A 17,590-nucleotide genomic window follows, 5' to 3' on the forward strand; every position below is an offset into this window, starting at 1 on the left:
TGTACATCCCTTCATTTCATTACCTATAAACTTACTCCCTCTATCCATATTCCTTTTACAAAATTAACTACCGTCAAAGTATCTTCCTCCAAATTCGTCGCCATCTATCCATATTCCTTTTACAAAACCACCTACCATCGAAGTATCTTCCTCCAAATTCATCGCCAGATTGGCACTCTTCGTAGTTCCTTTGCCATAAAAAAGCTAAACCAAAGCAAATCCAAATGTATCTTGACGCAATTTGGCAGGCGGGGGCGACCCAATGAAATTATTATTGTTTGCTAAATTTGGAAAAGCTTAACCTCTCAGAAGAAGAGCACGGGCCAGAGCCTCCAACTCTTCGCTATTTTCTCCAGTTTTGTCAAGATTTCTGTATCTTTAGAGGACCTCCATTTGTGGCGACGAATTATCACTGGGAGACACAGAAAATTCACAGTCCATGGAATTAGCGAAACCACAGGCGTTCTCCTCCTTCACACCAAGGACTCGAGGGTTATATGGCTGGGGGATCATATGGTAGGGTGCAGGGAGCTGATGTGGATGTTGCCTATACGATGAAGCAGACATGACATGATAAATCGCGGAGGCCGATGCTGATCCGGATGACACATGGCTCGCCAGCTGTGCTTGCATGAATGCCAACTCCACCTGCAAACTTGCAGCCTGTAATACATTCATGACACATATCTTGAGTCCAGAGACACCTTCAGAACCGATTTCTAAAAATATAAAGAACAAGAAAATCTCTGCAAATATAAAGAACAAAAAATGCATCTGCAAGAAAATTTCTGCAAATATAAAAAACAAAAAATGCATCTGCAGACGCTATCGACATGTACACATTGTATAAACTTTCTCAAGAAGCAGTGAACATTTAAGTTACCTATTGCTGCATGGCGTAAATGTGTGCAACGAAACCATAGACGAGATGTCGGAATCGTGCCTTTGCCTCATACGATATGGTGACTACTGCGTGGCAACATTCTTGCATGGGAATATGCAGTAAAAGCTTGAATACATTGCTAGCTCCTAAGATTTTATGAACTGCGGAAAAATGAGTGAGGCCTTCTTCAGAGCCAAAGTATGGAACAAACAGGTTCGTAGCGAAAGAATGAATACAATTTTTTTGTTCCTCAGGGAAAGAATGAAATAATACAGAAGCAACCTCAATTCACCATGAGTTGTCCAGTGGAGAGGAAACCAGTGAAGCTCATGTCAATGGCCGTCGGCGTGTGTGGTTGGGTTTCCATTTCCCCACTTATAATCTATTCAATTTCTATCTTCCAATCTCATTCGAAATTGTGTATGGCTCTCATTTCTTGACCGATATCTGTCTCTAGTTTAACAGGAGAAGCCGCTTCTTTCTCGATCTTCGTTGGTGTAGAATCAGAAACAAAGTGAGATGTGGCCTCTTCCATGATTTTCATACCAAACTTGTACAGAGGGCGGGAATGGCAGCCTTTCGCTGCACCCTCCCGGCATCACCATAACAATTGAAGAAAGAACATCAGCTGACTAGTTATGGTTATAGAAATTAGATTTTTTTTGGGCGGGATTTTAAATTCAAGCTCAGAATTAAAATTCAAATCTGTCTGCCATTAAATGCGTACATTCTATATATTGCATCCTAGCATTCGAACTCTCTGGTGGCGATGGTTGCGATCAAGGTCGAGACTGAGGCGACAGAAAATTCCTCGATGCACATCCATAATTAGTGCCTCGTCCGTATTCGCACACAGGTCTATGGTCATCGACATCGTCCGTATTTGGATGCAGGGATATGGTCATCGGCATACCATGTTTATTTATGGTGGAAGGGATGACGGCGACATCACATCGGCTGGAATTAGCCTTAGAATGGCAACCAGGAATCTCAAAAAGTCACATTATAGACTACTCCTATATATTGGTTGTCATAACAACATCTTTAGTTGGAAAGATGTAGGCTCCATTACAGAGAAGAGATGGGCTCCAATGGGGTCAAGCATATCGTATGGCAATACACCGAATTTATTGGATTCCATTACGAACGCTGCATCTGAATTAAGAGAAGACAGTGTAAGATACGCCCCAGAAATTCCTACTCCCGGATTTAAATCACGTGCATTCTCGGCAATGGAGCCCAATAAAATCCAAAAACTGCAATCACGTGCATCTGAATTAAGATAAAATACAGTGTAAGATACGCGGCAAGAATTTCCTACCCATAACATTTTTATCACGTGCATCTCGGGAATAGCCTTTATAACGCGCAGCTTTTTCCATAAAACCCGGCGTTGGAAATAGCTATCTCGGCGCATGTCAGAGTGTCATAAATAATAGGATTGGAAATAGGACTCGCCTCATACGACATGCCTGACGGTCATTGGAGCCTCCTCGTTCCAACTATTCGAACTAAAGTTATGGTTGGTAAAATGGTATCATATAGTTTGACGGTCAAATCTCTCATTAGTGCGGTTGGCAGGATGCAATTTGACGATAAATTTGTAAATCGTGGGCAAAGGGTGTGCTATCAATAATCACCTTTGTAAGTATTATTAACTGTTGGGTAAGATTGCATATATATAGTTGAGTAAGGTTATGTATATATAAGAGAGGGACGTTATTATCTGAACACGTCCACTTCATTTTTGAACTATGTTATGTAAGTTTGTTGAGTTATTGTATGACATTTGTGTTCTGAATGTAGTTACATGTCCTCGGTACCTAGTGACCGATTTTTAGTCAGTTTAGGGAATGTTAGGGTTAGTTTAGCCTTGTGTCTTGGAAGCTTCTCGAACAAGCTGTGCATTTCTATTCGGGCCTGGTTCTTGTTCATTTTTACTCCCGAGTACTTGTGCGGTGATGCTGTAATGTTGGTCACAACCATAACCATCCTTGGCGTTGCAGATGGTGGGTTATGGGGCAGTTCTGATGCTTGTTTGAGAGGTTTTTCGGTTGTTATCATTTGTTTTGTCTAGTTTATTGGGCTGGTTTTTCTTCCTTGTCTGGTGTATTGGGTTGGGTATTCATCTGTGTTCATCCCTGTGGTGGATTTAGCTCGGCTCAGTGATGGATATGGTTGTTTCGTGCTCCAAAAGGGTTTTTTCAGGTATATGAGTAATTTTCTGAGCTTTATGGGAGAATTTCACTTGTTTTATGCAGCTTTAGGGATGTCTAACCCAACAACAATGTGTGATGCCTGCCTTGCAAGTCATTGTGTGATTTGCAGTTGGAGCTACGATTTTTGGAGCATCTGGGGCTCCTGTGGCGTGCTAGCATGGAGGAAGTCGACGAAACGACTACTGGAAGGGAGGACACTATTCTACCAGCCTATCTACCTATGTTTTTAAACACATTTAGCCAGATGGATTATTGTGCCTTTGTTCAGCTTACTTGCCTGCGTTTTTAAACACCTCCAATTGTGTGGGTTTTGGGTTTTGTGTAATTTTGTGTATATTGTTGTGTGTAACAGCCCTAGTTAAAAACTCATGTGAAAATATATAAATACCACGAATAATGGGACAGGTATTCCAAGCTAAATGGTGGGTAGGACATTCTAGTGGGTGTTCATTTGGTTGTTTATGGCTAAGGAAATTGGCAAACGCAATGGCTAAGGCATTAAAAGGCAAAAATGTATTTTTGGCACATTTATTTATGAAAAGAATGGAAATTCAGAGAAAAGGGAGGTGAAAGGTCACAGGTTGCATGTGAGAAAAATGATGAAAATAGAGGCCTCATTCATAAAATGGCTTCTGAGGATCAGTTGGTAACCTTTTGTCAATTCAGTGCTAGAGCTCTCTCATTTTTATCTCTCTCTCTCATACTCTTGGATACGTAGAGTTTTCGTGTAGCACTCTTGGAGGGTGTGACATACTTGGATTCTTGGAATAAGAAGGCAAAGGAAGAGAAGGAAAGCGCAAGAAAGCATCGACATCAGCTACTACATCAGATTTTCTTGCAAGTACCAAGTTGCATGTATGATTTCTTCACTATTTTGGACATGCATGGCATATGCATGTGGATTCTCGGTCATGATCTGTCATTGGCATGGAAGTTGCATGGATTGACAATGGGTTTCTTAGCCTTGCCATTTCTTGGATAGCCATGGTGATTGTGGGTTTACTTTCATGATTTGTTTTTGGTTGTTTCTCATGATTCCTTTGCTTGGGTTGAGTTATTAGTTCCTGGAAGCCTTGGTTGGACAAACACTCTAGAAGCCCTATAACAACTTGGGTTGAGTTGCTAGTCCTAAAAGCCTTGGTTTGAAAAAATCCTCTGGAAGCCCTGGAAAGCTTGGATGGAGACCAATCTGATGATGGTTTTGTGATGTCCGACCATGAGGTGGAATCACAGTTTGATGGGTTGAGGTGGATGGCCTCTAGAAGCCCTAGATGAGTTTGATTGATGTGTTCTATGAGATCCCACATTCATGCTTGGAATATGGCACAGGGGTGAATGGCTAAAGAGAAATTTGGTTCAGCCATTCTACGGTTGGGTGGAACATGGTAATCCTATCTCCGGTTGGTTCAATGCATTCATTAATGAGAAATACTTTCCCTTGATTTTCATGTGTAAATGTACTGATGTATTTATGGATTTGATGGTTGATATGTTTATTGTATTTTTGTCCCTATTATGTTGGTTATATGCACATTTTATGACAGCAATTATGTATGGCTCTCAGCATGTTTTTAATTGTATGTTAATGGATAATGTGTCCATGACCTAATAGATAATGTAGCAAATTTTATAAGGGAACAATGGTTCATAGAAATTCTCAGATAAGTATGAGATCCCTACACTTAACTCTGTTATTTACACATGTAGATTATATGTCGATGACATGTTTGACGAAATGCGTGTCATGGCTAGTAGGGATCCAGCCAAGATCTTGAACAAATATTTTCTTTAGTACTTTCATTTCCATGTTACTTTACTGATTTGAAGAGATTGATCAGTCTTGGGAAGTGACCTGGGCCCTGGACCTCAAAAAGTGGCTCAAATCCCAGAGTCATTGGCATAGCACTGACAATTTCGGTCCACAGTTGTTGGCAGGCAAGCCTATGAGAGCGACTTTAGGTTGTAGGTCGCTCCCTTGCCCATAGCATGAGCTTGACTATGGCCCAAGAGACCTAAAATAGAAGTGTGACCCAGGGACAGGTTGCCTGAGTGGCTGACTTGTCTTCTGAGGGTTTTGTTGATGATGTTGGATGTCTGTATGGTGTGTTTCCATCGGTTCCACTTCCTTAATGTGACTTAGGAGGTCGAATCATATGATAGTGGCCTCTCGTCACATGTTTACCCCGGCTGGCTGGTTGCTTAGGTAGATGTGGGAGGAGGGTGTTACATTTGTGGACCTTATGGATATGTTGTTAGGGTTACATGTTGATATGTGTTTGTTGATATGTTGTTAGGGTTACATCTTGACACTGTAAATTTTAATTAACAGTTTGGAGAGTGTTTGTTGATATGCTGTTAGGGTTTGGGTTTTTTTGTTTAAAGGGAATTGTGGGTTTTTTTGTGGGATTTTTTGGTGCCATTGTTGTTTATGATGCCTTGAACAACTGACAAGACACAATTTGTATATTGTTGTGGCCCTTATGGTGACAAGACACAATTTTGTATATTAATGTGACCCTTATGGATATGTTGTTAGGGTTACATGTTGATATGCTATTATGGTTACATATTGATATGCGTTTGTTGATATGTTGTTAGGGTTACATGTTGACATTGTAATTGTTAAGTAACAGTCTGGAGAGTGTTTCTCTCGTAAGGCTCCTAAGGTCTAGTGTTCAGAGATTTTCTACACTATTTTTATATTTGACTACAATGGGACTCTCTATTAGCATATAGTTTTCTTACTTCTATCACTGGGAACCAACTCTATCGAAGAATTACAACTATCTGTTATCCATGGGGGATCGAAACTTACCAACCATAGGGCTCTCTTAGCTAGAAATTCTATCCTTCTTGTTACCGATCAACTGATTGAATAAGACTGGTTGTAACTTGGCAGAAGCTAGGTTTGAAGGGCCAATGGTTTCCTTGCTTTCCTTGAGGTAAGAAAATTGAATCCTTAGCAAATAGGTAGTGAGCCATAACAACTATCTAATAGGAAGTGAACCCATACCTCAAGAGGCATTGAACCATAGGAACTCTCCTTTGAGTGATTAATTGTTTTGATTGAATGTTAGATCTTTGTTTATTGATAAACAATACTATTTCTTAAGCTGTAGAGTTCAAGACCTAGAGAAGTGGTGCCTTAAGTCTTCCATGTCAATTAACCTATAGTCTATTCTAACAAACAAACATGGATTCAACTAGTTTGTTTTTCTTTAGGGAATGGGTGCTAAAGGTAAGGGGATCACCTCTTGAAATGGAAAAGGTAAACACAGAGATGTTATATCGTATAATATTTAACAATTTGGAGAGCGTTTGTTGATATGTTGTTAGGGTTTGGGATTTTTTGTTTAAAGAGCACTGTGGGTTTTTTTATGGGATTTTTTGGTTCTAGTGTGCTTTAAGATGCCTTGAACAAATGGAAATACACAATTTTGTATATTATTGTGGCCCTTATGGTGACTTGACACAATTTTGTATATTGTTGTCACCCTTATGGATATGTTGTTAGGGTTGCATGTTGATATGTGTTTGTTGATATGCTATTAGGGTTACATGTTGACACTGTAATTATTAAGTAACAATTTGGAGAGTGTTTGTTGATATGTTGTTAGGGTTTGGGTTTTTTTGTTTAAAGAGCACTGTGGGTTTTTTGGTGCCAGTGTTGTTTAAGATGCCTTGAACAACTAACATGACACAATTTTGTATATAGTTGTGGCCCTTATGGTGACAGGACACAATTTTGTATATTGTTGTGGCCCTTATGGTGACAGGACACAATTTTTTATATTGTTGTGGCCCTTATGGATTGCCATGACTTGTCATGATCTGATGTATGTATTTAGGCAGTCACTGGGATTAATATTGAATGGATCTACCTCCTTGAATACATTTTGACATTGTAATTGTTAAGTAATAGTTTGGAGAGCATTTGTTGATATGTTGTTAGGGTTTGTCAAAGTTGAGGGCATAATTGTTGCTAATATGCTAGGGTTTCATCACTTTGTTGATCAGAGATATGTTGCCTTCAATATACGTTGTCTATGATGTTGGCCAGTGAGAATATGATGTTGGACTAATGAGCTAGGGTTTCACGTTGTGATACAATGTTGCTAGAACTTAATGTTATTAATGAGTAGAGGTTTACTATTACTGATGTCATTGATACAATGAAAATATTTGATTGTTTAACCAGGGTTTGCATTGTGATCTATGTTGTCCTTGATATTCTGCCTAGCCTAAAGGTACTCGTTTTTATGATTCCAGCAGGATTCCATATCTGTAATATAGTTTATATATATCTTAAATGATTATGCTCATATATATATATATATATATATATATATATATATATATATATATATATATATATATATATATATATATATATATATATATATATATATATATATCTATAATAATTTGTTTAACCAGGGTTTGCATTGTGATCTATGTTGTCCTTGATATTCTGCCTAGCCTAAAGGTACTCGTTTTTATGATTCCAGCAGGATTCCATATCTGTAATATAGTTTATATATATCTTAAATGATTATGCTCATATATATATATATATATATATATATATATATATATATATATATATATATATATATATATCTATAATGGCGTCCCTCCCCTAATTTGTTAACTTAGAATTCTTTGATTAATTTATTTTTAGGTTTCTCACAAAAGCAATGGTCATTGTGTAAGATAGTTTCTTTACCAATGATATATTGTTTACATTGCTCAAGTGTTTAGATTAGTGCATGATTATCCACGTCATACTTGTTGTAGTTGGATATTCACATCGAAATAAAAATAATTTTCAAATCCGGATTCAAATTCAAATTCAACAGAGTTTAGATTCTTGAATTCAATTGATCTAACTTTGATCAAAATTATCCCAACAAAGTTCAAATTCTTGAATTCAGTTGATCTACCTTTGTTCCTTAACCATCATAATGACCATTAACATACATTCTCAAATCAAGTAAAACTAGATGTAACTGTGTATAAGAGAATGGTATTTTTATCGTTTGCAATCCTCAATCTGATGAACGGGATAATCCTTAATTGTGTAGAAGTTTAGCTTCTACTATGAAACCAATCAACATATTGCATCCTTACAAAATTCAAATTGCAATGTGGTTACAAAAATTAAATCATGCCACCCTTATGCTTGATGGCCTCCATTTCCTGCATTGCCCAAAATTGTTGAATTGCCTGCCTGACCCAAGTATGGTGGACTACCCAAGATTGGTTGATTAGGATGTGCCTAAATGTTTCCATATGCTTGACTCCAATTTGCTCCTTGTAGCCATGGAGGGACTGAGTAGCCCAAGTGTCCACTTGTGTTACTAACCCCATCACTAAGTGCAGGTGTCATATAAACACAGTTAGGATTTAAACCTGCACTTGCAGGGGTATAAGAGATGGTCATAACCCCTGGCTAATAGTGGGGGACTTGGATGTTAATCAGGTCTTGGTATGATGGTGTGTGCTCTACAATGTGGTCCGGCGTGTTGGACATTATCCTATCTTCCTTAAACTGGCTTGGACCATAGGTTTCCCTACTTATCACCCCTCCTCCGTTTTCCAACACCTATTGAACCTTTCTTGCCTCCCTCTCTTGCTTTGCCCATTGTTTTGTTGTTCCTTATCTTCCCTTTCTTTTTGTCTTTCCAACCTTTCTTTTTCTCGAGCTTCTGCTGCTGTAATCCTTGCAGCTCTCTTATCCTTGGCCAATTCCTTATTTCTCTTTTTAGATTCCTAAATTTCATTTTTTTACGTTCAGACTCAAACAATACATTCATATAATCTTCAGTTGTGAGAAACTGTGAACTCCTCCCCAAACGAAGACAATCTGATGTTGAGTTCCTTGATGAGGCCTTCACTCTCTCTACTAGTAGCTTTAGGAATGCACCAAGTATTCTCTGATTTGTTGTTCCATGCTCCTCGGGATATGACACTTGGATTTCAACCTCTGATACAACTAATTGGCCCCAATTGTTATCGTCTTCAGGTACTTCATGTTGAATATGCTCCTGTTCCAGTGATCCATTGTCCACAAAATAATGAACAAGTTTAGTGTTCAACTCTAATGGTTGTGAAGGCATGTCCATGCTTTCCTCATTGGTGGCAGACACGTTATGTGTGTTGATATTCATCGTGGCCTCTACCAACCAGGATGGTGGGATTACTTGGGCTGGCATGCTCAATTTCTCATTATTTAATCTTGTTGCATTCTCATTTGTAATCAAGTTTGCATTTTCATTCGCTTCATCAACTGTCTCATATGGAATATCACATGTAGAATTGACAGGTGGTTCAGTGGGTGTGACAGCCTCCATGATATTGATAGTTGGTTCATGAATGAACTGTGTCTCACTCACATGTTCATCATCATCACCATAGAAGTTCCCTTTAGAAAGGGAAATTATACCTTCAGCAACAACAACATCTTCTTAGGCATCAACATGGTCTTGTAAGTTCTCTTCTTCTTGACCTTCCACATCAAATTCTTGCTACAACCAGTATCATGCATAAGAGCATAAAAATTAAGTGGTCGTTGGTGGGCTCCAGTATTGTAGCAATAATGCTACAACTCCTGGAACTCCCTTCTTTAATTTTATCAACCCGGTAGTTCGTAACAAACTTGGAAGCGACGGTGCTGTATGCACAAGTACTAGCTCTTGCCGCAACTGTCACTTGGTCAGCTGGCACAAGTCCACTAGGAGCTTAAGCCAACTTCTATGAGCTCTTAGAAGAAGCTTTTTAATTGATGGATGAAAGCTAACTCGAAGGAAGCTAATCTAATTGCAAAAAGAAACTGAAAGCCAAAAAGAAACGCAAACCCTAGCAAACCCTAATTCTACCAGCTAGTCCTACTGACGCAAAGGAGAGCATGCAAACTACTGAAAGAGATGTCATTACTTCTATGAAGGTAAAATACATGTGTCTAGACTACCTGTATCTGAAGAAAACATCTTTTTGTATTTTTGTTTAAGTTGTTGGAATTATCATGCAAGTGCTTCTAACTATTTTTGACTGTGCAGAGGTGGATCAAGGAGGAGAAATGCTTGGGAAAGGTTGGGAAGGTTCAGAGAGGGTCTAAGGGGTCCCTAACACCCTTCCATAGAGTCTCACAAAGTTTGGCTGCCAAGAAACCGTGTTTATGAGCTTCTACAGGAAGTCTGCAGGGGTTCTGCAGGATGTTCAGAGATTTCTACAGGATGTTCTGAAAAGAGGATTTTGGAGAATGGATGGAGGGAAAAAGGTGGAGGAACAAGTATGGAGGTGAAATAGGGGTGTAGGGGAGTTCAAGACTTGGAGGTTGGAGTTGAGGAGAAGGTGTAGATGGTGAGATTTGTTCAAGGAGGGATGAAACGATGTTGTACAAGAAGATGAGAATCATGGAAAAGTAAGTGAATGAGGTAAATGTAAGGTAAGCGTTCTGAGTGAAGGATGAAACAGGTAGGTTGGATGGAGTATGTGCAGGTAAGGAAGGGTAATAGGTACTCTGCAAGTGATTTTTCAAACTGAACAAACAAAGACATGCAAGAAAACAAAGATCTAGTTATGCTACCCTAATATGATCTAGCTAACAGTAACAAGAATGGACAACAGCTTTATTTGCAAGGAAACCATGTATATTAACTATGAAATGAAGCATTCAAAGATCTGATCATGTAACCAACTTCTGCAAATGAAAACCAAACACTAATGATTGCATGGAAAAGCAAAGTCAGTGTTTTTGTGGGCAGCAAAGTCATCCTAGTCACAGCTCCTGATCCCACTGAGGGAGAGGTGAAACCACAGATGTTTGTTGGCCCTTTTCTTGAAGCTTTTTCTGTTAACAACCTATCAACTAAATCTGAGCATGAAAAGCTATTTTACTCATCAAAAAAACAAACTAAATAACAAAACAAAATAGCAGATTTTATTCTCAGAATGCAGCAAAGACACATAAAGGTAAACAAAGGAGGTACTGGGCGCTTGAGATGGGCCCAACCCCAAGAGCTACAACCTCGTAAGAGAGATTTAGAGCTGGTGCAAAGCTGGATTCATCTTTATTGATCAAGAAATGAAGAGTTACATCAAAACTGTCCACAAGGAGAACTTGAAAATGAGCTGACAGCAAAACTAATCTATTGCCTAAAAATCGAACTACAAAATGACTACAACAAGACTATGAAATGACTAACTACCAGCTACAGAAGTGACTAACCACTAGCTAACCAAAATGACTAACTGGCTAACTAGCTAACCCAAATTAGGCCCTAAGCCTTCTTATTTATACAAATTGAGGACCCCAACAGTCCTCCTAAACTTTAGGGACTCGGCTGCCCAAGACTTGTAGTTAACAGCAGTCCTACTTGACTTTCTTGGCTGCCCTTGTGCTGATTGATTCGGTGGCCCTTGAACTCCGAGCTGATGGTGGAGAATTCGAGGTAAGGGCCCATAAATGAAGGGGACACCTTCCTACAAATCCTCTCCCTTGTTCTCCCACGAATTTGGCTGCCAAGTGCTCATTAAGACCTTCAATTTTGTCTACAAGTTGACCAAAAAGGCTACACAAATCACCCATTAGACTTGTTGGCATAATGACTAACCAAATTCACTCTATTAGCACAAATATAATAAAAAACATGCAATAAACTAATGAGAATGGTGGATTAAGTCAAATTAGGAGGTTGAATGAGCCCAAATAATTATCCATTTTTGGGGCTCATCATCACCCCCCTACTGAAAGTGTTGCTCATCCTCTGAGCAACCAATCTCTCTCCTCATCTTTGCTGGCCCTGGTGGCCTCCTTTTCATGCCAAGCTTCAAATCCCTCTCCATACTTGATCCCGGCCTGCCTAAAGGCTTCTACAGGATGTTTCTGGTAAAAATACAGAACTTCCTGTAGAAAGTCCTGTAGCTGAGTTCTGGCTTCCTGTAGAAACAGACAACACCACTATATCCTGCTTGGCTGTGGGTGATTTTCCTTTCAGCTTGGCTGTGGCTATCCTAGACTCAAGCCTGTAACATCCCATCCCGGGGTAAAGCACAAACCATTTCGGGAGAGAGCACACGGACACGATCAAAACTACTCAAGGATCTGTTAAGCGGGGAACGATAAAACCTCATCTGTTGCAACTTCAGACCATCAACAGCCCATACTGTAACTCCTTGACACTATTTGCAAGACTGTCAGCTTCAGTGTTTTCTTCTCTGTAGATATGTGAGGAACTGCTGTCATTAGCCATCCTTATTGCATCCGGAAGCAGTAGGTTCTGATTATTGTATATCCTCCCCTCATCCATTCCATCAACGGCTTTGAGTCCTCAAAGAATCACATATCGTCCACCTGCCTCTCCTCTGCGACTGCCAAAAGAACAAAGACGACCCTAACCTCTTCCCAGTTTACTTGCTGACCTGACCAAGGCCACATACTGCCAATAGAATAAAGACAGCCCTAACCTCTTTCCAGTTATTCGTGCCAATTAGATGATGAACAAAGTTCAAACCCTTGCTTAAAACTTGAGCAATGGCAACAGTCCCTATTGTTGCTTCCACCTCAGAAATGACTCTCCACCAATTTTCGAGCCAACCCTTATAAGCATTCTCATTGTAGCTCCTATTTTCCCTTACCCTGGCACCAAAACTTGATGCTTGGGGCTGAATAGCATGACCACAGACAACCGTATTAACTTTCAATCAGTAAGGCAGCTCTTTGATAATGTCCCCTTAGAATATGATAGACCAAGCCATCTGCCACCAAAGACAGGTACCAATCTTCATAACTTTTCGACTGACAGCTACACCTTGTTTGAGTCCATCTGTTCATTTTTCACTGCAGCGCACAGGACCTTGCAAACATTTTCAACTGAGAAAAGATCTTACATGCTCAGATAAAAAAAATGAAAAATGACTCCTCCATACTTCACCTTGCAATCTTGAACATTTCCTAATGCCAATCACAACACATGCCAACGATAGGTACCAACATTGCAAGTTTGGACTGAAGTCTACAACTTACTTTAGTCCATCTGTAATTTTCAGGCACCACTGATCTCAAATTTTGCAAATGACCTTGATACCTTGCAGCAAGCTTTAAAATGCCATCACTTAAAGGATGTTCCATGAGCACTTGTTCATTTTTCACTTTGTTGCACAGGTACTTGTAAAAAAATGTCAAAGCACACAGAGAATGCAGCATGCACGGATTGAAGCAGTTGAGAATTGGTGGTCTTTTTGGGATAACAAGAGACACCTTTAGAAGCTGAATTACCTTTTAGATGGTGGTTTACAGTGGAAGAGATTGTTACTAAAACCAATTCTTATCCTAAAGCTTGCAAATATTTAGTTCCATATGATGATGACAGTAGACTGGATGATGGAAGGCTTGTTTATGACTGCACCACAGAAAGTAGCCAAAACAAAAAGATCAGAGTTGCAAAGTCTCAGGGTTGTATGTTTTGCATTGGTTGTTGTCAAGAACGTGGAAAAATTAATCAGCGGATGGTGAGAGTCAGCCGAGCATTTTTAATTGCAGCGTGATTTGTGGTGAGGTGGCAAAGACATGCGTTGGCCCATGCAAACTGTTGGTCTCCACTGCAGTGTTTAACTATTTGTTCTCTGCTTGTAATCTCATCCATCAAGCACGCTGAAGTTTAACTGTCCATCACTACCCGTTTTCAATTTCCTTCCTGAGATGGCTGAGCACGCGTGTCGATTGCACCCACCGAGCGCTGTTTGAACTGGACGAGGGTGGCCAGTTAGCTGGCCACCGATTTTTTTAATCCCGACCATCTCATTCATTCATGCAATGCTTAGATTAGATTCATGCAAACAGAGGAACAAGTTTAGTCACGTACCTGCAAGTCGTGCGTGGTTGCTTTGCTGCATGCATGTGTTGATCTTCATTTGCTGCATGCATGTGTTGATGTAGTTGCATGGTGGCTTGATTGATGATTCATGGCTGTTTTTTTTCTGTGCAGGTGTCCTCTGGACGGATCCAAGCTGCAGGAGTTCATTTCCACGTTCAGACCTGCATGTTCAAGCTGCTGCTGCTGAATTTTCACAAGACCAGAACTTATTTTCACCATTGCTCCCAAACGGTAAACCGGATCGATCTGAAACTTGCTGAGCATGTTCCTATCATCATTATGTACCTCCCATAGCAAAATCGTGATCAATGGATGCACGGATTTCGAGAAAAATGGAAAATGACTGAAGATTTCAGAGATCGATTCCTCGAAAACCGTGCATCGGAATCGGCTGAAACTGCTTGGGTAGGTTACCATCACTCATATGCATATCCCCATGAAATAGGTTTTGAAACGGATGCACGTATATGGAGAAAATGCAAAAATGGTTGATGGCGATGGAGGCTAATTTCTTGGAAACCGTGCATCGGAATTGGCTGAAACTGCTCAGGCATGTTTCCATCACCCTTGTACAATTCCCCATAAAACGGTTTTTCAAATGGATGCATGGTTTTAAAGTTATGGAAAAAACAAATTTTGTTCTAGGTATTTTTGCTTCAAGGCATTTTGCAAATTTTTGCATGGAAAGAAAAACTGAGCTTGGGCTGTGATGCAGGTATGGAGATGATGGAGGAGGAGTTTGAAGATTGCAGGAGGGCTTCTGAACCCTTGAGGAAGCTACCATGTTCGCCAAACCATTTTTTGAAATCCATGTCTAGTTTCCCACAATCTCTACAGGAAGTTCCTGTAGAAGCACAATGAGAAGCACAATGAGGTGGAAAAAATGATGGAGAAAGGCAAGGGATGGACACACAAGTGCTCGTAGGCCTAATCAACAGATTTCCACCATCAGATTCCATTTTAGACTTGAATTTGGTTCGTCCAAAGGTTCTACAGGATGTTTCCTGTAGAAATACAGAGCTTCCTGTAGAAGGCACAAGAAAAATTCCTTTAACCTTGATTTGAGTGCTCCTCCTGTCATGAAACGTCCTTCTTGCAACCTGCAATTAGCCAATGGAATTAGTTTTATTTTTATTTTTCTTTTTCTCTTTTGTTTTTTTTTTTTTGAAAAACAACTAGGGCGCCTCATGGAGGTTTTCACCCTAATTGCCTGCCCTGGGCGCCTCCAAGGGAGGTTTTCACCCAGAGATCTTATTCTCTTTTCTCTTTTTTTTCCAACCCATTGACCGCCTCATGGAGGTTTTCAATCAATGAGCCAATCTAAGGCGCCTCCGAGGAGGTTTTCACCTTAGATTTTTATTTTTTCTTCTTATTTTCATTTTTTCCCCTTTTTTTTTTTTTTTTCTCTACCCTACCCTACTTGAAAAATAAAATCATTTTCAAGTATAAGAATACTTCCAATGGAGCCATGTGCACATCGAGATTAGAGAAAAAATGATGTGAAGGCTCGAAATGCATGCTTTGATAGGTATCCAAATCTCAGAGACCAAATGATCTGACCTTGAAGGGATCAAACATAACTGAGGAAGAGAGTACCGCTGCAACTTAGTGACCGTCTGAAACCATATCTCAATATAGCTCTGATATCCTTGGTTCTTTTGCTGATCTGGATCATGTTTCATGTCACCTTCTAACATGACTTTCTCATGTTCCTCTTTTTGTTGATCTTTCTCTTGAATACATGGAAGATTTGATGGTAACCATGAGGAGGTTTTCTCGATCTCTGATTCTGATCTCTTCTCTTCATCAAGTGCAGCCCATGGTTCTTTGATCTCCTCTTTTGAATCTTCTTTTGCTGGATGTGATCCTTCAATGCTTTCAAGATGATCTCTTTTTTGCAATGCTTTTCCTGAGCTATGGTGAAGATCATTGAGCTCAAGAGGAGTCATTTGGATATGTTGTGCCTCAGCTTTGCAATTGGGTTGAGCTGCTCCATTGTATGGTTTTGGAAATGGTGGTACGGGTAGTTGAGTGGAGGTGTGTAATTGAGATGGATGTGGATGGGGTTGTGGTTGAGCAGGCATTTGGGGTTGCCTTGGTGGAGCAGGAGGTGATGGTTGTGGATGAACAGGTGGTGAAGGAAAATGAGCGGGATGAGAGTTGTACTGGGGCCTCCACTCCTGATAAGGTGCATTCCACTGAGGCTGTGGCTGAGCATAAAAGTGAAATGAATGAGCAACTGGTAGGGCATAATATGGATCTGTGAAGGAACAAGGAGGAGGTGTGACCCAGGAAGGATGAGCAGGGGGACCCCAAGAAGGCATGAAAGTGGCTTGATAGGGGTCATAATAGGTCTCGGATGTCCCTTGCAGTTCCTGCTGGTAAGATCTAGGTCCATGCGGCCTCCTTTGGTTCATGTAATGGAGTGGTTCAGTGGCTCCTTTGGCTCTCTGATATGCAACTTTAAGTCCAGGCAAGGAAGGGCACTGATTTGTAGGATGGTATTCTTCACAGATGAAACACACTTCTAGGGAGTGCATTGGACATTCATTCCTAGGATGCTTTCTAGTGCACCTAGGACAAAAGATGGCCAAAGCCCTCTTGGCTTCCTCTTGCTTCTTTTGGATCCACAGGGTATCCAATTGCATGGCAAGAAACTGCCTCATCTCACTCTTAAAATCTTCTATCTGATCTTCAAATTCATCTTTGGACAAGGGACTGCTCCCAACATTTCTGCTTGTAGCCATTTGCTTCAGAGGAATGTTTTCTTCTTCTTCTCCCCTAGGGGTTCTTCAAATATGTCTTGTTGTCCACCTAAGGGTTCTTTAATCACAACCATCGAAGAAGAGAGAGAAGGCTGGTTGTGTGAAGCAGTGGGGGTGTTGTGCAATCATTTTTCTAACTTATCTCTACTCCTACAAGGCATGAAATGAAATCTTTTTGGTTGATTTTTGTTTTTTTCTACTTCTACCTACAAAACTGAAATAGATTGAACTGCAACTAACTATCTTGCTAAAATGAAAATGCGGAATTGAAATGAAAGCAGGAAAGGACTAATCTATTTTGCTCAAATGAAATTGCAGGAATGAAATGCTAGTCTACGCTTGCGGAATTGAAATGCTAATCTACGCTTGCAGAAATGAAATTGCGGAGTTGAAATGCTAATCTATGAAAGAAAGAAATGCTAATCTACTTTTGCATAAACAAAATTGCATAATGGAAATGAAATAAACTACTTAGCAGAAGATTGTAGTGGAAAATAGAAGAAAAGCGACAATCACCAATACTCTGACGCTTCCCCGGCAACGGCGCCAAAAAGATGGTGGGCTCCAGTATTGTAGCAATAATGCTACAACTCCTGGAACTCCCTTCTTTAATTTTATCAACCCGGTAGTTCGTAACAAACTTGGAAGCGACGGTGCTGTATGCACAAGTACTAGCTCTTGCCGCAGCTGTCACTTGGTCAGCTGGCACAAGTCCACTAGGAGCTTAAGCCAACTTCTATGAGCTCTTAGAAGAAGCTTTTTAATTGATGGATGAAAGCTAACTCGAAGGAAGCTAATCTAATTGCAAAAAGAAACTGAAAGCCAAAAAGAAACGCAAACCCTAGC

The 17,590-nt window shown here is 40.1% G+C and overlaps 1 pseudogene; it reads right to left on the reverse strand.

Annotated features, from left to right (window-relative positions):
* Positions 1–297: 297 nt before the first annotated feature.
* On the reverse strand, positions 298–2,300 carry LOC149167203 (uncharacterized; annotated as a pseudogene).
* Positions 2,301–17,590: the final 15,290 nt, after the last annotated feature.

Source organism: Pinus tabuliformis, chromosome 5_1 (assembly GCF_031772625.1).
Source record: "Pinus tabuliformis cultivar Carrire ecotype Pingquan chromosome 5_1, CPIR1, whole genome shotgun sequence".
NCBI classification, from domain to species: domain Eukaryota; kingdom Viridiplantae; phylum Streptophyta; class Pinopsida; order Pinales; family Pinaceae; genus Pinus; species Pinus tabuliformis.